This window comes from Danio rerio, chromosome 9 (genome assembly GCF_049306965.1).
Source record: "Danio rerio strain Tuebingen ecotype United States chromosome 9, GRCz12tu, whole genome shotgun sequence".
In the NCBI taxonomy this organism is placed as follows: domain Eukaryota; kingdom Metazoa; phylum Chordata; class Actinopteri; order Cypriniformes; family Danionidae; genus Danio; species Danio rerio.
This window is the reverse complement of record NC_133184.1, coordinates 41,860,001-41,882,500: the sequence shown is the minus strand read 5'-3', so window position 1 is coordinate 41,882,500 and position 22,500 is coordinate 41,860,001. Positions and strand designations below refer to the sequence as shown.

At 36.1% G+C, this 22,500-nt stretch overlaps 1 protein-coding gene across 7 annotated transcripts in view; it reads left to right on the top strand.

Moving 5' to 3' along the window:
• The window catches only part of ikzf2 (IKAROS family zinc finger 2), a 397,532-nt gene that overhangs the window by 194,963 nt on the left and 180,069 nt on the right, over positions 1-22,500 (top strand). For all 7 annotated transcript variants that reach the window (XM_073911497.1, XM_073911499.1, XM_073911485.1 and 4 more), the window contains one exon: positions 1,068-1,176. The gene's annotated coding sequence lies outside the window, so the exon portion shown is untranslated. The remainder of the gene's footprint in view (positions 1-1,067; positions 1,177-22,500) is intronic.

The window sequence follows — 22,500 nt, the reverse complement described above, 5'->3', positions numbered from 1 at the left end:
TTTCTTATTCAAAAAATAACCAAAAAAAAAAAAAAACTAGTATTTCTCATCTCGCGCAAATGGACCTGCTTGTACAACAACACTAAAATACATCACATCCAGTTGGCCGAATGCATACGGTCTGGTCTCAGGAGTTCAAATATTTCAATGGATATTTCCCGGACTACTCTCCATTGGAAATTAATAACTTCCAGTCTGTCATTTGTCGTGTGCAGTTGAAAGGAGGCTTAACCCCAACCATCATTGGGTAATAAGCAACTCATACTAAATTGTACAAATTAGATCCTACAAATTCATATGATACATGATACATGTAACAACCTACTGATCAGTATGTGTTGTAAAAATGTGTAATTTCATATTTTTCACTCTGGCAATTTCACATTGGCAAGTACATGTGTAACAAGAATTATACGAGTGCATTTTGTAGCAATGGCAAAGACAAAAACTATAAATATGTTGAAAAAGTTATCTCTGTTAACAGATTTACTGAATGAATATAATCTAAAGTCCAAAATAAACTGGTTTTCTTTAAGAAAGTGAGATGTTTCTAGGTGGCATTATTGCAACTTGAAAATACATGAACCAAACATTGCCTTTTCTCTTGACAGACTGTTATGGATGATAAGGTGAACCTGCTGTTTGCAGAATGATGGATTGCAAACATTAACGTGGCTTCATTTCCACAACTCCATTAATCATAATGTTTCTAAAAATACCATTTTCCACAGCTGACTGTCTACAATGCATTACAAGTGTGCTAATTACTATGTTTTTAGTTGCGCTCAAATCACTGGTGATTGTAGCCTCATATATTATCCCATATATGCTCTCAAAGTGAAGCTGTAGAAAAACTCATCTCTCCCACTGAGATGGTAAAAAATGAATAAACTTTTTTTTCTTGCAATGCCAAGATCTGTGCTAACTCCATCCGTCATGTTCTTTTGCCAAATCGGTGTTCGCTTCTTAAAAATGCATCACTCTCAGTTGACTTCCTTGCTGCTTGTATGAGTCCCATTCGTTGTTGTTAAAGGACAAATGTGACAAATTTTGTTTTACTTTTACAGGTTCATAGAAATATGGATGAGCCTCTGTGTTCCCAATGGCTGCTTGTGGCAGTGGAGCGATGCCTGATGTGTGCTGGAAGTAAATAATGAGGAGACAGATCCATTAACCGTGAGTCCAAACTTCATCACAGGGGTAATGCATGGGAATACAGCTGACATCAGTCATGTGCATGCTTTAGATGCAGGACTTTAATTTGTGTGTGTAGAATATAAGCAATTTTTCACATAAATTCGTTGCTATACTTTTAAAAAGTTGGAAGATGGTGTACAAAATTAAACATTTTACTCACAAGCATCATAGCAAATTCGGAAAAACTCACAATTGTTCTATGGTCTGATACTAGTTCCAGGTGTTTAACTATGAGATCAAATATTTTATTTTAGCAGAGTTTATTTTAAAAATGATTGTGAAAACAAGATTACAAACAATATAAACATTTTGCTGACCGGAAGTTAGCCTAAACTACTTTTATTTTCCACTACTGTACTTTTTTTTTTTTTTTTTTTTACAGCTTATAAAATAAGCATGTTCAGTGCAGCAAAAAAAACTAACTTTTTTTTAAAGTTTAACACTAGTGATGGGAATAACAGTGCTATAAATAAAAGGCGTAACTAACGGTGTTACTATTTTCAGTAACGAGCAATCGATTGAATTACTGTTTCCCCTATTATAACGTTGTTACCGTTACTGACAATAAAAGAAGAGGTATTCATGCGAGCAGCTTCTCTCTCAGCCATATGGCCTGAGGTGTGGGTGTGTGTGCGCGTGTTCGGGGCTGGGGCGGGACATATAACCAACCAGTCATAATGATTAGTGTACATGAACGTGAATGTGGTGTAACTGAGAATGTGACCATAGGCTTAGAGTACATTTCCAACGTTTGCCAATCAGAGTAGGGCAGGTGTTCACACACAAGCACACGCACAGACAGTGGCACACACCAACAGTGTGAGCAACTTTGTTGCTATATTTAGTGACTTTTCTCAGACCTCTTTTTCAAAAAGGCAACTAGCGACAAATCTGATAGTATTTTTTTGTGTTACTGGAGATTTTTATATACTCTCATGTGTCCATACTGTACCATTCCAACTTCTCTCAATGAGCTACGGGTGATGCCATCGGGTCCTACCTCGCCTCAGAGCACTCAAAAGCAGCCCAGTCCTTGTAAAGGAGTCTCTCCCATCTACAGCATGAGAGCAGATCAGCCCTCTGCATACCGTAGGCAAATAAATTACAGTAGCACCGTGAGTGTGAGTTATTTCCCTTAGACAGTTAAACCAATCTGCTTCTCCTTTGTTTTAAATTTACCAATTTGATTAGACCAATTATTCTTTTCTTGTTCTCAATCACAGATATTTTAGTGAAAGTTTTGGAACTTGTTTGAGTTCATTACGTCTGAGAGATTGCTGCAAATATTTATTTATTTATTTATTTGTTTGTTTATTTAGTTTTTATTATTTATAAATTTTTTTACATTTATTAATTTACATTTACATTTAGTCATTTAGCAGACGCTTTTATCCAAAGCGACTTACAAATGAGGTCAAGGAAGCAATTTACACAACTATAAGAGCAACAATGAATAAGTGCTATAGGCAAGTTTCAGGTCTGTAAAGTCTAAGAAGGAAAGTATTAGTCATTTTTTTGTTATTTAGTAATTTTTTTAGTAATTTTTTTGTAAAATTTTAGTAATTTTTTTTTCTTTTTTTTTGAGTACAGTTAGTGGTATAAGTACAGTTAGTGGTATAAGTACAGTTAGTGGTATAATTTATTTTTATATTATTTGTTTATTTGGAATCTAACAGTTTAACAAAACCCTTTTGCATAAACAATGGATCTATTGCAAAACACACTAAGAAATGTGTGTGCATATTTCAAAAAAAGCACAGTGAGCCAAGCGACAGGCGGTAATGCAAAACTTCCCTGCTGTAAATTACTCTAACAATCATATTTATTGCTGGTAAATTGAATTTGAAAGCTAAATAAGTCAGGTGAAGTGAGTGTGATGAGCGGCCCAGGGCCACTGAGGCTCATTCTGACTCTGACAGCTCGCTCACACATTGCTGGATCCTTTCAGAACTTCTAAACATCACATACACCACTCGCTCTAGCAGCTTTCCATAAACTCGTTGCCTTCAGGGAATTTTCATCAACAAAAACTGAGTTTGAGCTCTTTGAATCTGTTTTAGATGCTGTCAGTAAGATACATTTTATGATTCAATGCCCACACTTTATTTACAAATGTGAATCTTGGAATATTATTTTGCCATCATTTGAGTAGAATCTGTTTCACATAATTTAGTGCAGTTAAATTGCTATTAAAAGATTTGATTGATTGATTGATTGGTTGGATAAGTGGATTTGATAGATTAATTGTTGCTTATTTTAAAGAGCCCATATTATACATGAAATAGGGTCATATTTTGGTTGTAAGGGTCTCCAACAACAGCAATAGCGATTCATTTGTTCCCAAACCCCGCCTTAGCGCGAAGCTAATCTGCGCTGATTGGACCGATGACAGCCTGTTGCGATTGGTCAACACTGACAGCTCTCAGCGCGAGACGTGAAAATGCCCAGCAGCTAATTAACAATATTGAAGTAGTCACAGTGCATACACGCTTCATAGTGTAAGGTATGGATTCTGGCTGCCAGTGAGGGAATGTAAATACAGACGATAGACTTAAAAATACCGATGACTTCACACACACACACACACACACACACACACACACACACACACACACACACACACACACACACACACACACACACACACACACACACACACACAACAACACCAAAACAAAAGTCCTTAACAGAAACATTCAAAAACAGAATTCATAGAATGCACTTTCGGGTTGAGGGCGGCGTGATCGCCAGTTCAGCTTGCTCCAGCCCTGAGTGTTATTCAGACACCTCACCCTCAACCTGAGCTGAACTATTTTAAAAATTGACCATTGCACATGTGTAGGAACAGCTGACAATAGCCATAGCAATGACAGTGGACCACATGCTCACAAATGCATTAAAATCCGTAAACAAAGCTGCACGTGTCGTGTTTTTGATGTGGCTTTAAACGCGATAAGAGAATATAACGAGTTAACCTGATAAAGTACACGCAGTTATAAGTAACAAAACACAACTAAATACATCATTTGCAAGCTAGAGTAAACGAGGCAACAATTTTATTTTACATGGTCTTAACATTTGACATGGTCCTTTACATCAGTACTCTTTTCTGATCCTTCCTTTAACAAACGGCCAATGAATTCTTCGTTGTAGGCATGTAGTTTCCAGAAGCACTCGAACTGCACAAGACTGGGCTACAATGCTGAGGTATTTTTGCAAAAATAAACCTCAACCACTGACTCTTCATAGTTTCATATTTGGGTAGAGACTTTCAATAATATCCAGCTAAACACAGTGATTCAACCGGCATCTGCTACAGTGTGTGTCTAGCATTTCTTTTCGGTGATAGTGGGCAGGGTCGCAGGTTTCAAATCTCCCAGGTTTACGATCGCAACAACAAAGTTTCAAATCTACGTCACGATGATTTATTTGAAATACTAGGAGTCAACTCTTTTATAAATGATTCAATAGTTTTAAACAGTGTCCACTTTCAGATTTAAGCCTTAGCTGGGTATTGCACTTCACTTGTGTAGTGAAATAGTAGTAGAGCTGTACTACACACTACATGGGAGGTAATTCTCAAAAAACCCATAATAGGCACTCTTTACTCTTTATTCACATTAGATTCTTGTTTTTTTTTTTTTTTTTTTTTTCTGTCATGAGCCTTGAGCAATAAGAGTGGGCTGTGGAGCTTTTATAACAAGTATTACAGAGAACATATTTTCATTTCTTCTCAGAAATTTGAGAGATATGCTGAAAATCTATTACAAAACACTGTACATCCAGTCTTTAAAAAAATGCTGCAAGGAGAAACTTTAAAAATCTCAGAATTGTGGGATATCACAACTGGTTATTGAGATATTAACTCAGAAAACTGAAAAAGCATCATAGCAAGCTGTTTTAACTCAAAATATTTCATTTAAAAATAGGAAATATATGTAAATTACAAATTCTAAGCAGGAAAAACTCAAAATAGCAAACCATAAATCCAGAATTCTGAGAAAAATTATGTAAACCTGAATTCTGAGAAGAAGAAAAAAATAATTGTGAGCTGTAAACAGATATCTGAGGGGGATGATAATTTTGAGTAAACTTTTAGCAGTGTTGGAGGTAATGTATCAAGGCTGATTTATACCTCTGTATATATAAGTGCACGTATATGCTCCGGTGCAGCCTACGCGTAGTCAAAAAAATGCAGCAGGTTTCTTCAGTTGCTTGTGTTGTGACAAAATGCAGCAGGTTTCTTCAGTTGCTTGTGTTGTGAGTATGCGCTGTCAAATTGATGAAGATCATTTCTTGATTTGCTGGTGTTTTTTGTAATTGCAAGTATTTTCTTAAATTGCAGTGCGTTAAGTTCTCTTGACCACCATAAAATTAAGGTTATACAGCATTATGTTAATTGCAGAGCTCCTCTAAAAAGGAAGAAGAAAAGTTATGAAAAAGATCAAGTTCAGCAATGGTAGGAAAAAGTAAATTATTATAATTAAATCATCACGATTTCAAGTATTTGTGAATTACTTTTGATTTAACATCAACACTTAATTGCTTCACATTGCAATACTTTCCCACATTTTAGGCTACTAATGCTGCCCTTATTTTCATTTTTAGTAAAGGATTGGAGAAAGATGGTTTGACTAGAAATGCACAGATTTCACAATCTAACTGATAACGTTTTAGTCATTCAGCAGAACTACAGTTCGAACTACTGTAGTTAAAAATAACATTCTTTACACTGTTATAATCATCTATTTTCTATACATGACACAGATAATATTTACTATTAGTTAAAGACCATAAGAAACAAAAAGTATAAGAAACAAAATGTAATTATAACTGAAATATATACCCTGAAATTCTCATTATATCATATAGAGCACTTTTCTGTCTGCACTTTCTCCCCCTCTGTTGACATTACAGTGTGAAGATGTGCTGTTCAGGATATTCTTCTTCCATAAAATACCATAACATCAAATATACTGCGTTTTCCATACAGATCTGATTTTGTACCTGTCAAAGAACTTTAGAAAAATTGAAACAGCCCCTAAGCTGAGCCTATCAGTGTTTCCAGAGCTGAGAGCGCATGAATAAAACATTAACGGATATGATGATGAGGGTCAGAAAGGGAGTCTCTGGACAGACTGTGAGTGACTGAATCAGCGGCGGACACTTGACCTCTCACTCGTCCTGCCAGGATCTCATTTACCACATCAGGCCATCATCAGAGTAATAGTCTGACAGGAGAATAGTTAACTCTTGACCCGCTCCACAACCCTTTCACTCTCTTTCTCTGGATTTGTCCGTCTTCAACGGCGCGTGTTAACATTTGCTGATGAGAAGTTTCTTTACACAACCTCACAGTGGCGATTTAGTTTAATTCTGATATTAAAGTGAGTTATTAGCATGATTAACCTGATCAAAAGGCAACCCTAATTTCCATGCACCAGCAACTTTTTTTTTTTTGTTGCTAGCTAATATTGAAATTTACACAGAATTTTATATTTTTTCCTTAATTACTCAAAATGTGTTAATTTAATTTAATTTTTAATTATTTTATTTCATTTTATCATCATATTTTGGGTGTGTTAGACCAAGCATCATTACATATGCAATAGCTTATAAATAAATAAACAAAATAAATAAATAAAAAAACACTTAAAAATAATCATCAAAATAGTATCATAAACAGTAACAAAATGCTTTAGCATGATTAACCTGATCAAAAGGCCACCCTAATTTCCATACTCCAGCAACTTTTTTTTTTGTTGCTAGCTAATATTGAAATTTACACAGAATTTTATATTTTGTCTTAATTACTCAAAATGTGTTAATTTAATTTTATTTTTAATTATTTTATTTCATTTTATCATCATATTTTGGGTGTGTTAGACCAAACACCATTACATATGCAATAGCTTATAAATAAATAAACAAAATAAATAAATAAAAAAACACTTAAAAATAATCATCAAAATAGTATCATAAACAGTAACAAAATGCTTTAGCATGATTAACCTGATCAAAAGGCCACCCTAATTTCCATGCTCCAGCAACTTTTTTTTTTTTTTGCTAGCTAATATTGAAATTTACACAGAATTTTATATTTTTTCCTTAATTACTCAAAATGTGTTAATTTAATTTAATTTTTAATTATTTTATTTCATTTTATCATCATATTTTGGGTGTGTTAGACCAAGCATCATTACATATGCAATAGCTTATAAATAAATAAACAAAATAAATAAATAAAAAAACACTTAAAAATAATCATCAAAATAGTATCATAAACAGTAACAAAATGCTTTAGCATGATTAACCTGATCAAAAGGCCACCCTAATTTCCATGCTCCAGCAACTTTTTTTTTTTTTTGCTAGCTAATATTGAAATTTACACAGAATTTTATATTTTTTCCTTAATTACTCAAAATGTGTTAATTTAATTTTATTTTTAATTATTTTATTTCATTTTATCATCATATTTTGGGTGTGTTAGACCAAACACCATTACATATGCAATAGCTTATAAATAAATAAACAAAATAAATAAATAAAAAAACACTTAAAAATAATCATCAAAATAGTATCATAAACAGTAACAAAATGCTTTAGCATGATTAACCTGATCAAAAGGCCACCCTAATTTCCATACTCCAGCAACTTTTTTTTTTTGTTGCTAGCTAATATTGAAATTTACACAGAATTTTATATTTTGTCTTAATTACTCAAAATGTGTTAATTTAATTTTATTTTTAATTATTTTATTTCATTTTATCATCATATTTTGGGTGTGTTAGACCAAACACCATTACATATGCAATAGTTTATAAATAAATACACAAAATTAATAAATAAAAAAACACTTAAAAATATACATCAAAATAGTATCATAAACAGTAACAAAATGCTTTAAAAGCTTTTACATGAATAAAATACATTTTAAAATATAATATCAATATTGAGGTATTAAGCAATATCAATACCGATTGCAATATGTGATATAGTGTTTACAACAGTTTGACGCATAATCGTGTGTATAAAAAAGAAAATCAAAGACAGAGAATCTAAAAACCCTTTTGTAAGAGGAACTACTTTCTTCCGCCATTCATTCACATCTATAGCTGACGTCAGAAACTGTTGTTACTTCACGGACTTCACTTTAGAGCTATTTGTATGATTCTCTAGTGTAATGTCTAAAGTGATGACAAAACAGGTGATTTTGCTCACGTTTTAAGATTTAAAGGCTGAATGGCATGAAATGACATTTCATCAGTCTACTGAGATTTCCCAGTATTTTTCTGTTGCAATCGGGAGATCACAATAATTGTCCCCAAAAAAGCTAAAGTAGCGCCAACACTACCAGGTTACCGTTGTGTTTGCGATAAGGAAAATCGATAAATACATGTGAGCATTTCTCCTTTCTTTTTGTTTACAGAACTAGTCTGCAGCAACGAAAACAGGAGACACATTAAAACAAACAGATGGCCAACCAAATAGTTGATTTGAAATGAGTCCCATCTCACACAGTACACAACAATATGGTATAAATAAAGCTCTACAACATACATAAGACAGAGATCGACTTACAATGTCACTTACCAGTTTAATAATGATTTAATGATTTTTAGTGATTTTAATGATCTTCTAAGGGCTTATTATGCGGTCTCTGTTGCCATCTTATGCCATCTTTATGTTGCCCAACAGCAGCAGTATTTGTCAAACTGTAGAGTGTCTTCTTGCTGTATGTGGGCAGAGTAATACACAAGCATGAAGGGTTAAGAGGCTAAACATGTGCTGTTATTTGCAGAGTATTGCACGGCTATAAGCCAATCAGATTCAAGAACTAGACAGAATGTTTATATAAAGTTATGTATAGTTCCTGTTCCCCTTGAACTGCAATGCTGCTTTCACACCAGACTCAGAAAAAGCATCAAGTGCAAGTGATTTACATGTTAAGTCAATGCAAAGACCCCAATAGACATGCTGTGGCGCGATACACGTGAATGATGAGTTGAGCATTTTGCTCGATTGACACGCTTTAAGTGCTTTAATCTTTAATACGTTCGAGAATCTCAACTTCAGCGCACATTCGCACTGCGTTAACCAATCAGGAGCTTGCTCTTGTGGGGGCGTGATTATGACGTAGCACCTGTTGTTGGTGTCCCAGGGGAAAATCCTCCTGCTGACACTGACAACAGTTCATCAAACTAGGCTCTGCTCAGTCAGAAGGACCGCTGAAAGCTTCCATCATCCAGATATAGTTTTTGGAGGAGTTTGAGCTCACAGAGCTGGGTGCACCTCTGAAAGGGTCTAGTAGACTCAGACATGGCTCCAAACAAATTGATGCTGTTTTTCAGCCTTCATGAAGCAAATAAACCACTATTCTCTCAATAAAATCCATGTTAGTCATTTAGCAATGAAGCTAGAGTTACAGAAGCCCTGCCCATTATGCAAATCTGCATCTGTTGAATGTTGAATGAAGCGGATTTAATGCACAAATGAAGCAATATCATATTTAAACACATAATCTTTGATATTATTATTATGATGCACTACTATTTGTAATTAAATAAATAAGATCATCATGCATCATAAGGACATCATGCATCCAACATGGTTTTATTTCCCTCTTGTTGACAGAATAAATATGTATAAAGATATGAAACGTGCAGTGTGGAGATGGTGCGTTTGTAAGAAGTTCTTCACAGTCAGATGCCAACACACTGTGATCTGACTGAATCCACTTGTGTACGAGTCCGGTGTTGACATTGTAGATTGTGTTGAGTTGATTCCTGCTGCCCTGTGGCTCTTCACCGTCTCCAGCGGTGTGTTCAGCGGCTGCTCGAAAGCAATCCACCTCTGCCACACCTCAGCACACATGGATTTGGTGGGTAAATAGGTTGGCTGAGAGCATTGAGGCGACATCCGATCATTCCCAGTTCTTTTTAAGCAGAGTGGGAAGCTTGTCCTGCTCTGATCTCTCCTCTTAGATTCCGTCCACGATACAAATGAATAAAAGATTAAAAGTCAAAGTGAGTCACTGTGCAGGCCTGTGTATGATGCATTCTGTGGCAGACCTGTGCCAACATGTTTTTTTCTTTTCACTCTGACAATTCTTACGGATTTTAATTTTTTTTTTTTATATATAGTGAATAATGCAGATGTGTGTTAGCGTGTATGTCTTTTTATTTAGACACACACACACACACACACACACACGCGCACACACACAAGCACACATAATTGAAATTATTAGCCCAAAATTATATATTGTAATTTATACAACAGTTCTGTCTGGTTCTCGAATCTGATTGGCTGATAGTCATGAGATATTAAAGTAATATCAGCACCCGTACAGCCCCTTCACCCTTGTGTATTACTTCGCCCACACAAGTGACAACAGAGGACTACAGTTTGACAAATAGTGCAGCAGTTGGACAACAGAAATTTGAATATTTATAATTTTTGAGATTCAACACATTGCCGGCCATCAACCTGTCAGACTGAGCAGAGCAAAGACAGTTGACGTTTCGCTACAAGATGGCGACAGAGACTGCATAACAAGTCCTTAGGGGAGAAAAACATTATTTTTTTTCAGTGTACACTTCAAACTATAGCAGAACAAATCATTATAGGTAACAGGTAAGTGACATTCAAAGTCAAACTTTCTTTTGTATTTTGTATTGCTTTATTTATGCCATAGTAATCTGGTGGTGTTTACGTTGCTTTGGGTTTTTCAGGGATAATTATTGTGATCTCCCGATTGCAACAAAGAAATACTGGGAAATCTCTGTAGACTGATGCCGTTTCAAGCCAGTCAGCCTTATAATTAATTAAAATGTCAGAAAAATCACCTGTTTTGTCATTATTTTAGAAATTACTCAAAAGTAACGTTCAAATTCTAGCTCCAAAGTGACGTTTGTGAAGTAGCCGCAAATGTGTGTGAACGGCAGAAGAAAGTACTTCCTCTTACAAATGGGTTTTTAAGAAAATAGGGGTGTCTGTTTTTGATTAGATTTTTTTTTATACACGATTATGTCATCAAACTGTTGTATAAATGCAATATCACGCTCGTAGCAGTGCGATATGGCTATAGGTATATGGTATAGTCACTGGTGGGCAGGGCCAGCAAGTCTATAGAGGTGACCTAGGGCGCTAGCATAAAACGGTCTTCATTTTCATCCGCGACAATAATAATAAAACAAAATGATCAAAGGAAAAAGTATTGAACACATAAAGAAAGGCAGGTGTAGAAAGGAAGTTAAAGTCCAGACAAGAACTGAAATCACTCAGTGGTTCTTTAACAACCCTCTGCCCTTGCTTATTTCTTAATAAATATCAGCTTTTTTGGTCCAACATCTACATTACCAGGAAGATTACGATCAAACCAGGGTAAACATTTCAGCAAGACAATGATCCAAAACACAGCCAAGGAAACTCTCAGATGGTTTCAGAGAAAGTAAATTAAAATAAAGCTGCTTGAATGGCCCAGCCAATTACCTAACTTAGGTCAGATTTGATAGACAAGAGTCACAGAACGATACATTTTTACACTCTGTTGAAGTTTGAAAAACTCACACCTGTGTCATTTCAATGTTGTTACACACAACTCATTTTTCAGTTTTTTTTTAAATGTATTATTTTTTATTTAGTTTTATGTTTGTATTGTTTGGGTTTTTACCAAAAATCTGATTTAATTCTATGTTAACAGCTTCTTTACAAATATTATTCCCAAGAAAAAAAAAGAAAAAAAAAAGACCTTTTAATGACCACTTCTATGCTCTTTTTATCAAACTTTAAGTACACATTTTTTTACTATTATATAGTGGCATGTAGCTAAACTTGTGTGATTGTCTGTGATGATTTTGAAGAAAGTTGAGTAAGTTTGAAGGGCATCCTAAACTCTTCCCCTCTTGTTTCTTCTGCATAACTTTGTGTGTTAGGTATCTGCTGAATCAGCATTGTCTTCTCTCTTCTCCAACAGATATGATTCCTGTACCCCATAAATGCCCCTAGTAATGAATTTATATGAGCTTCAAAGCCATTCGTTTTAATTTGGTCATTAATGCCAGTTAGCAAATATGTGAGACTATACCAAATATATGTGTGAATCATAGATTAAAGAACAGTGCATAGAGACACTAAGAGAAACCAATGCTGTCTGTTTATGTTTAAATTATTTTAAGAGTTACTTTTTTATGGTCAAAGCCATACATTTTTTTTATTTCTATTAGTCACATGAATCAATAGCTATGTGTAGATATGCTTTTATTCATATATTTTTTCTGCATTATGGGACATAAAAATCATTGCTGATGAGTGAATGCAGAAACAGCTGCCAAAATGATTAGCCCTCCTCTAAAATTTGTATTATTTTAATAATATTTCCCAGATTTAACAGAGCAAGGACATTTTCACACAGAATTTCATATGATATTTTTCTTTTGGGAAAAGTTATTTTTCTTTTAGTTTGACTGGAATAAATATAAATAAATAAAGTTAAGGTCAGTATGATTCGCACCCTTATAATTATTATAATTTGACTGACTGCAGAACTAACCGCTGTTGTCCAATGACTTGCCTAATTAACCTAACTTGCCTTGTAAACCTAATTAGCCTAATTAAGCACTTTAACACTTAAATTGCACTTTAAGCTGAGAATTAGAATTTTGCACTATCATTATGCCAAAGACTAAATTTATTAGATGTTAAGTAAAAAAAAAAAAACTGTGATAAATGTGTAGAAAAAAATTATCTCTGTTAAACAGCACTTGAGAAAAATAAAAATAGAAATATATAAACAATAAAAGAAGACTAAAAGAAAGACTGGTCTAATCATTTTATCTCCAACTGTGTATATATCACCTGCCACTTTATTAGGTATACCTTACTAGTACTGGGTTGGACCTCGTTTTGCTTTCAGAACTGCCTTACTTATTTGTGGCATAGATTCAACAAGGTACTGGAAATATTCCTCAGAGATTTTGGGACATGTTGACATGATAGCATCCCGCAGGCCCTGCAGATTTGTTGGCAGCACATATATGATCCGAATCTCCTGTTCCACCACATCCCAAATGTGCTTTATTGAATTGAGTCTGGTGCCTGTGGAGGCCATTTGAGTATAGTGAATGTCCAAGAAACCAGTCTGAGATGATTCGCACTTTATGACATGACACGTTATCCTGCTGGAAGTAGTCATCAGAAGATGGGTACACTGCTTATAAAGGGATGTGGTCCTCAACAATACTCAGGTAGGCTGTGGCATTGACATGATGCTCAATTGGTACTAATGGACAGAAAATGTGTCAAGTAATTACCCCCTACACCATTACACTACCCCTACCAGCCTGAACCCTTGATACAAGGCAGGATAGATCCATGCTCAGACCATTCTCTGTAAACCCTAGAGATGGTTAAGCGTGAAAATCCCAGTAGATCAGCAGTTTTTGAACAGACCAGCCTGTCTAGCTCCAACAAACATGCCACATTCATAGTCACTTAAATCACCTTTCTTCAAATTTCTGATGCTTGGTTTGAACTGCAGCAGATCGTCTTGACCATGTCTAGCCTAAATGCATTTAGTTGCTGCCATGTGATTGGACAGGTGTACCTAATAAAATGACCAGTGAGTGTATATATAGTTTTTAATTAGATTCTGCATTGGTTCCACAAACATGCATACTGAAACAACATTTTTGTTATAAGTACATGTACATTTACACCTCTAGTTGGACATTCAATTATGTATTTCAGAGGGGTACAAGCAATTACGGCATGTGGATGAATAAATAATTGCAACATTTTTATAATTTTGCACATCCTGTAACCTCCATTAAAAGTTTTTTTCTAATACACTTTGTTAGGTAAATTATATCACACATTGAGCCAAAAAGCTGACAAATTTAATGGCAGATTTTTCATAGTTGACTCAGGATTTTACACTTGTTCAGGGTGTGTGTGTGTGTGTGTGTGTGTGTACTGTATGTGTGTCGGAGGTTTTTGCCTACAGCAGCTGCTGCAGCAACAAGGACACACAGGGGCACATCATAACTATCCTTTCAAGAGAGGATTCTTTCATCTCCATCACAAAAAATGAACCATCAAAGAGCTTGCGCTATTGTCTGCATTCTTTTCACCAGCTAGTCAGTGCTGTGCTTACAAAGTAGAGAGGGGATTACAAGGTGATGAAACCGCAGAGACTCAAACAGCGATCCACTGTCAAAAGCACTGTTTTATGATTGTAAATGAGATGCACTGAAGACCTGCATAAAGTAGAGTTCTCTGTCCCAAAGGCCGAGAGAACATTAGGTGCCAGCAGCAGATACAATGATATATACAAACAATAATACAACTCTGTTAGAATAAATAAAATATTGTAGGAATAACAATGACAAAACTTTTAGAAACTGGTTTAGATTCGTTCAGTTGTCACAGCAATATCTAACCGTACAATGTTTTGCAAATGTTAATGAGTTTTCTCTTGAGGTTTGGAGCTGAATGTCAACATTAGGAGGAGCAGTATGATCATAAATATTGTATGAACAAAATAAAAAAATATATATTTACATTAGCGCATTTTGATCATTTGGATATGCTCAAAAATGCAAATACTGAGAAAGTTACAAGCTTGAAAGTACGATGTTTACATTTTGCATTTTTTTTTTTAGCAATATTTTATTTTGGACCTTTTAAAAAAATTAACAAGTGTTTTACATTTCAGTAATATTTATTTTATATTTCAACATTCTTAATCAAACGTTTGCTTAGAAGTTTCACACAAAGTGAGAAAAATAATAATATTTAAATGTTGGAAATATCAAAAAGGAAAAAAGTCCTTCATTAGCAGCCAATATTAGCTGACTGAATTTACAGAAAAGGTATAGTATATACACTTACCGGACACTTAAATAGGTACATTTTACTAGTAGTGAGTTGGACCCCCTTTTGCCTTTAGAACTGCCTTAATCCTTTGTGGCATAGATTCAACAAGGTACTGGAAATATTCATCAGAGATTTGTGTCCATATTTACATGATAGCATCACGCAATGCTCATTTGGTACTAAAGGGGCCAAAGTATGCCAAGAAAATATTCCTACACTATTACAGCACCACTACCATCCAGAACCATTGATACAAGGAAGGGTGGATTCATGCTTTTATGTGGTTGATGCCAAATTCTGATTTTAACATCTGAATGTTGCAGCAGATATCGAGACTCATCAGTCCAGGAAACGTTTTTCCAATTCTCTGTTGTCCAGAAATGCTCTTCTGCATACCTTGGTTGTAATGAGTGGTTATTTAAGTTACTCTTAAGCAGGTGGCACACCAGAAGTGCCGCACAGCAGCGCGCTGCGCAGCGCCATGCATTTTAGAATTGTAACTATAGGTTTCTATCAGGATACACACACCGGCGCCGCAAGTCGGCGGCTGTCGGTGGCGCCCGGCCACGGCTCAGGATGCAGTTCATTTTTCAGCCGCGCCACAGAGTGCCAACTGATTAGTTTCATGTTAAATATCATTCGAATGTGCACGTCTGGTGTGCAATACTTTAAACTGTCATGTGTCATGGGCGCTTCTGGTGTGCGACCTGCTTTACAGTTTTATCAGCTGGAACCTCTCTGGCCATTCTCCTCTTACCTCTAGCATCAACAAGGCATTTACGCCCACAGAACTGCCGCTCACTGGATATTTTCTCTTTTTCTCTGTAAACCATAGAGATGGTTGTGCGTGAAGAACCCCAGTAGATCAGCAGTTTCTGAAATACTCATCTGGTACCAACAACCATGCCACGTTCAAAATCACTTAATTTACCTTTTTTCCCCATTCTGATGCTCTGTTTAAACTGCAGCAGATCATATTGACCATGTCTACATGCCTAAATGCATTGAGTTGCTGCCATGTAATTGGCTGATTAGAAATGTGCATTACGATCAGTTGGACATGTACCTAATAAAGTGGCTGGTGAATTTATAACAGTCTATAATATGCATACAGTATGATATATATCAGTCTGATGCTGCGTTCAAGCGCGAGTGATTTTACATGTTAAGTCATTGCAAACGCGCGAATAGACATCCTGCGGTGCGATACGCGCGAATGGCACAGTGCGAATGATGCAAATTGCGCGAATGGCGCTGGGCGAATTGAGCATTTTGCGCGTTTGACGCGCTTAACGAGCGTTTTGCGCGAATCTCTCGATTTCGAAAATCTGAACTTCAGCGTACATTAACTCCGCGTTAACCAATCAGAAGCTTGCTCTTGTGGGGGCGTGATTGTGACATAGAACCTGTTGTCGGTGTTCCGAGTGTTCATCAAACTGGGCTTGGCTCAGTCAGAAGCACCGCTGAAAACCTCCGTCATCCAGGTTAAATTTCTGGAGGAGTTTGAGTTCACAGAGCTGGATGCACCTCTGAAAGAATGTAGTGGACTCAGACACGACAATGAACATATCGACGTTGTTTTTCAGTCTTCATAAAGCACATAAACACTGTTATTTTCTTTATAAAAACCATGTTAGCCATTTAGCTATGAAGCTAGAGTCACCGGGCAGACAGAAGCCTTGCCCATCACGCGAATCCGCGTCTGTTCTGATGTGAATTTGACACGCGAATGAAGCGGGTTTTGACGCGCGTATGAAGCGAGTAAACTCAAATGTTCACGCGGCTATTAACGCGCGAATAGCGCGATTTATCCGCGCGTTCCGCGTCTGGTGTGAACACAGCATAAGAGACTTGTATCGTCAAATTACTTTTTTTTTTTTTTGTAATTTCACCAAGCCCTAGCATTCTGTAGCAACATAAAAGGACATTAGCAATCAGGTTTTAAAGTTTGTGATATATTGGTGTTTTCATGTTTAACACTTTTGAATTACATTATGGGGCCTTGATCTCTGCTCTGACAACATTTGATGGTACTTTTATTGACATTTTTACTCATTTAAAATTATATTTTGTCTGGGTTTTCAAACCACAAAAAGTCAATAAACATCAATTAATTGAACTGCAGAGATCAGTTTCAATATAAAAAGTTAACCTAGCAGGGATCAAGGTCCCATAATGCAATACAGGGGCAAACAGATGTATGAGGGCAAATCCAGAGTCATAGTCAGATAAACAGGCAGATAGTCAGAAGGCAGGCAGCAGACAGGAATACACAGATAAACAAGGCGAGGATCAAAACACTGCAAGGCAAAACAAAGGAAACTTGTTGTCAAATCACTTAAACGAATAACAAGACTCAGCGACTAGAGAGAGAGTTTGTGCTGCTTAGATAGTGTGTGTACTCAGTGCTTGACAATCCTCTGGTGGTGTGTGTGTGTGTGTGTGTGTGTGTTTGTGTGTGTGTGTGTGTGTGTGTGTGTGTGTGTGTGTGTGTGTGTGCGCGCAAATCAGTCAGGATGAGGAACGTGTATGTGGGCGGAATGCATATATGAAGTTGTAGTTCATGAATGGCAGATTTTTAGTCCGTTAGCCAATGTGTTTTCCAGTGATTCACGGTGTTTTAGATCGCTGGTGATCGTGACAATATGATCCATTCATTCATTCATTTTCCTCCGGCTTAGTCCCTTTATTCATCAGGGGTTGCCACAGCGGAATAACCCACCAATTTATCCAGCATATGTTTTACACAGCGGATGCCTTTCCAACTGCAACCCAGTTCTGGGAAATATAAGATCTATGGTTATCTTAAACAGGATATTTTTTTACATGTTTTGTTTTGTGTATGAAAGGACTTTAGTCTCATTTCTTCAGAATTCTTTTTCAGCTGACATTAGGAAATCAAAACCTCGGGTATTCTTTTCAAAAGAACACTACACCTTTGCGGAAACAGCTCAATTCACAAGTCACAAGAGTTAACATAGTGGAGTTTAACTATTCCTGAATCCATTCAGTAGATCTCCAACTCCAGAACAGCGAGAGCAAATTTAGCTTCGCTTAGCATAAATCATGGAATCCGTTTAGACCCTTATCTATTTTAAAATGACCAAAGACTTTCAGTAAATTTCTATTTTAAGCTTGACTCTTCTCTATAATTTGTATCATGTACAAAGATCAACACAAAATTAAAAAATAATTTTTCTAAACTGATTTGGCCAAGCTCTATACTCCTCATTCATATACACCAATTTCCAAAAAAAAAAAAAAAAAAAGTCACTCTAAGCTGACTTTTCCCAGAACAACCTGAGAAAATATAAGAAATTCAGAGCAAGATTCCTGAGCTTACTGGTAAAGCCTTTGTTCTTTTAATTCATCTTATGTAAATGAGAGCAGCATGCATGTGTTTCCAACACAAAACATATGTTTATCTATTGAAAGTGCTCTGACTTTGACATCTGTCGAAAGGGTTGTGAGCAGACTGGTTGCTTCCAACACAGATGCTTGCTGCTCAATTCTTTTTCTGCTTCACAAGATTAGACATACATAAATTTTCTCTACATTTGCTATAACATGGTGCAAGTTGCGACCAAGTTTCAGTAGAAAGTTATTTGTTTAGACTGCAAAGTCAAAGCTGTTTTTAAACATCTTTTGAACTACATTTCTTACCAATGAATTCTTTACAATGAAGAACTAGCTAGAAAGCATGCATAATGGACATTTGACTATAGGTGTTTGCTATATTATATTATTATTGCTAAAGTTAATAAGAGTAAAATCTCATTAGAAAAATCAGCCCAATCAAAACAAAACAGGCTCACAAGATTACTAATGTTTTCCTTATTTTTACGTTTATCCAAGCTTGTATTATACTTACTATGAACTCTTAATTTGAAAATGGGAAAGGCTTGGAGGCTAAAAACAAGCATTTTTCTGAAGCAGGAAGACATGAATGGCTTTGTTCACAGTGTTCACAGCTCATTAGAATGCAGGATATACAGATTAAATATTTATTCAGAGGTAAAATGACTTATTAAATGTATCTTTTGATAATTTAACATGTACAATGAAGTAATGAAATCAATGAAGTGTGATTAATTCGCATGTGTGTATTTCTGAGTACATTGCACTGAGCTTCAAATGAACGCTCATTATTATTTACAATCTCTCCAAATATGGTCAAAACCGAGCTCACACTGTCAAATCCAATTTATTTGTATAGCACATTTACAACAACAAACAACAAAAAAAAAACTTTTTGATATCGTCACTTTTGATATCAACCCTGTAGTTGGATAAGGCCTGGAAGAGTTTGTTGTTTGTGTTGTTGACACTGTAAAAAAAAAATGCCATTCAGTCTGCTGTGCAATTATATGCAATATTTTCTTCTGCAAAATAAAAATTGAGCCTGGAAAATAAACTTATTTATAGATATGTTGTGCAGTACAATATCACGTTGTGCCTGTGTATTTAAGACTAAAACAACCATAATGTAAAGACATTGTTGATCATGGGATATTACTAAAATATATATGACAAAAATATGACACAGACCCATATAGGGCAATTTTGTGAAAATTACATATTTAGTTTTGAAGAAATGTACATTATTTGTAACATTTACTATTTGCATTATTTCCCATAACTAATTAATTAATTTAACACATTAAATTGACACCTTAAACATCTTAAAGCCTTCTGAAACAACATAATAGAGGAGATTTTTGGCACTTGTTTTCTGGTTTCTAGCTGGTCATTAGCTGATTTTTCAGTATGCAGCGGAGTTCATTTTGTATATTTTGCTCGTCTAACGATTTTCTATGTCACATAAGCTGGCATTTTCAGCCCATTGACAGGTCTAAATGAACTCAGACAAACTGACTGACAGTCCCTCATTTAGATTTGACACGCTGCCATTCTAAAAGTCTAAATTCCTTAATGTTTTTGCATAGTCAAGTTTGAAGTGTAATACCTTGCTGACAAGTTTCTGCTGCTATTTTTTGGATACTGGGTTTTGCAGTCAAGTGTAAACTGAAGTTAATGATGCAGACTCATTCAGTGAGGTTGGGAAGAGGTTTGGATTTGGTATAGACATCTGGCTTGGTTATTGAAGCATGCTGTAAGAAGAGTTTAATGTCTGTATTTTAGGCTTGCAGGATTAAAAACTCATACTTTACAGTTTCATTTAATGTGTGTATTTATATAGCGCATTTGTCATGTATAGCCATTCACACTTTGCGATTGTGAGGGTAGTCTCTCCACATCATCACGAGTGTGTAGCATACACTTGGATGATGCGACGGCAGCCACAGGACAACAGCGCCAGTGTACTCACCACACACCAGCTATAGGGGGTGTGGAGAGACAGTGATAAAGCCAATTTGGTAAATAGGGATGATAGGGAGGCCATGATCGGTAATGGTAGATGGAAGGAATTTGGCAAGGACACTGAGGTTACATCCCAACTCTTTACAAGTGCCATGGAATTTTTATGACCACAGAGAGTCAGGAGCTCAGTTTAATGTCTCATCCGAAAGATGGCACCCACTGACAGTATGGTGTCCCCTTCACTTTACTGGGGCATAAGGACTCAAACAGACCACAGGTTGAGCGCCCCCTGCTGGTCTTACTAACACCACTTCCAACTGCAACCTAGTTTTCTCATGTGGTCTCCCATACAGGTACTGACCAGATGCAGCCCTGCATAGCTTCAGTGAGTGACCGTATTGGGCTACAGGGTGATAGAGCTGTGACAATTATAGTTAAATGATAGGTACACGTATTTACCAAAACACTTCCTGTACATCTTAAGATATTTTATTCCTCAGTCACAATATTACATTTACCTTAAATTTAAGGTAAATGTAATTAAACATTTAATTTTTATTATATTTAATTACATATATTTTTGATTAATTAATTAATATTTTATATAGCATACATTGTATTTATTAATAGTAGTAGAAAAGTAAATTTGTAGACAAACTTTATGGTGGGTTGAGAGCCTAGTCTGAAGTAGTTTTTAAATTTAAATAATTGAAGTAGTTTTAAGAAGCTAGGCTGACTGCTAGGCGTTTGCTAAGGTGTTCTGAGTGGTTGCTAGGTGATTGCTAATGTGTTCTGAATGGTTGGTAGGGTGTTCTAGGGGATCATTAAGGTGTTGCTAAACGGTTATTAGGGTGTTGTAGGTGGTAAGGTATTGCTAAGCGGATGCTAAGGTGCTCTGAGTGATTGCTAAGGTGCTGCTAGGCAGTTGCTAAGGTGTTCTGAGTGGTTGCTAGGTGATTGCTAGGGTGTTCTGAATTATTGCTAGGGTGTTCTAGGGGATCACTAAGGTGTTGCTAAACGGTTATTAGGTTGTTGTAGGTGGTAAGGTATTGCTAAGCGGATGCTAAGGTGTTCTGAGTGATTGCTAAGGTGCTGCTAGGCAGTTGCTAAGGTGTTCTGAGTGGTTGCTAGGTGATTGCTAGGGTGTTCTGAATTATTGCTAGGGTGTTCTAGGGGATCACTAAGGTGTTGCTAAACGGTTATTAGGTAGTTGTAGGTGGTAAGGTATTGCTAAGCGGATGCTAAGGTGTTCTGAGTGATTGCTAAGGTGCTGCTAGGCAGTTGCTAAGGTGTTCTGAGTGGTTGCTAGGTGATTGCTAGGGTGTTCTGAATGATTGCAAGGGTGTTCTAGGGGATCCCTAAGGTGTTGGTAAACTGTTAATAGGGTGTTGTAGGTGGTAAGGTGTTGCTAAGCGGATGCTAAGGTGTTCTGAGTGATTGCTAAGGTGCTGCTAGGCAGTTGCTAAGGTGTTCTGAGTGGTTGCTAGGCAGTTGCTAACATAAATTAGCATGTTTCTAGTATAAACTAGCATGCTGTTAGCATGAATCTAGTATGAATTTGCATGTTGCTAGTATGTTTAAAGAATGAATTAGTATGTCATTAGCAGGGCTTGACATTAACACCCGCCAACTCGCCAAATGCGGGTAAATGTAAGCTGTGACGATTGTAAGACAGACACTTCTACTTGACACTTTGGCTGGTTAAAAATAACGCTTAAATTGTAGTTTTATTAAAAGCAGGATTGGACAATAAGGATGGCCCAATATTCGTGCAAATGTAATCAGAATCGAGAAGTAGCACGACTGACAAAAAAAAAAAATGGTTCGTGTGAGCAAAAGAAATCAGGTGAATACCAAATGATTGGATGATTACTTGCGCACACAGGTGGTGTGATGTGATGTGTGTGACTTAAAAAGTCTTAAAACTGCTGCGATCGGTGAAATCGATCGTTCTCTATGAAACAAACTGGACAAAAAGCAATGATCGTGCACCCACAGTCCTGCTGCTTTTAAGAGCTCAAAAATATATCAAAAATATCCTTTTGTAAGCAGCAGTCATGACTGCTTTTGTTTTAATTATTCTTTGAACAGACCAGCAGGCCT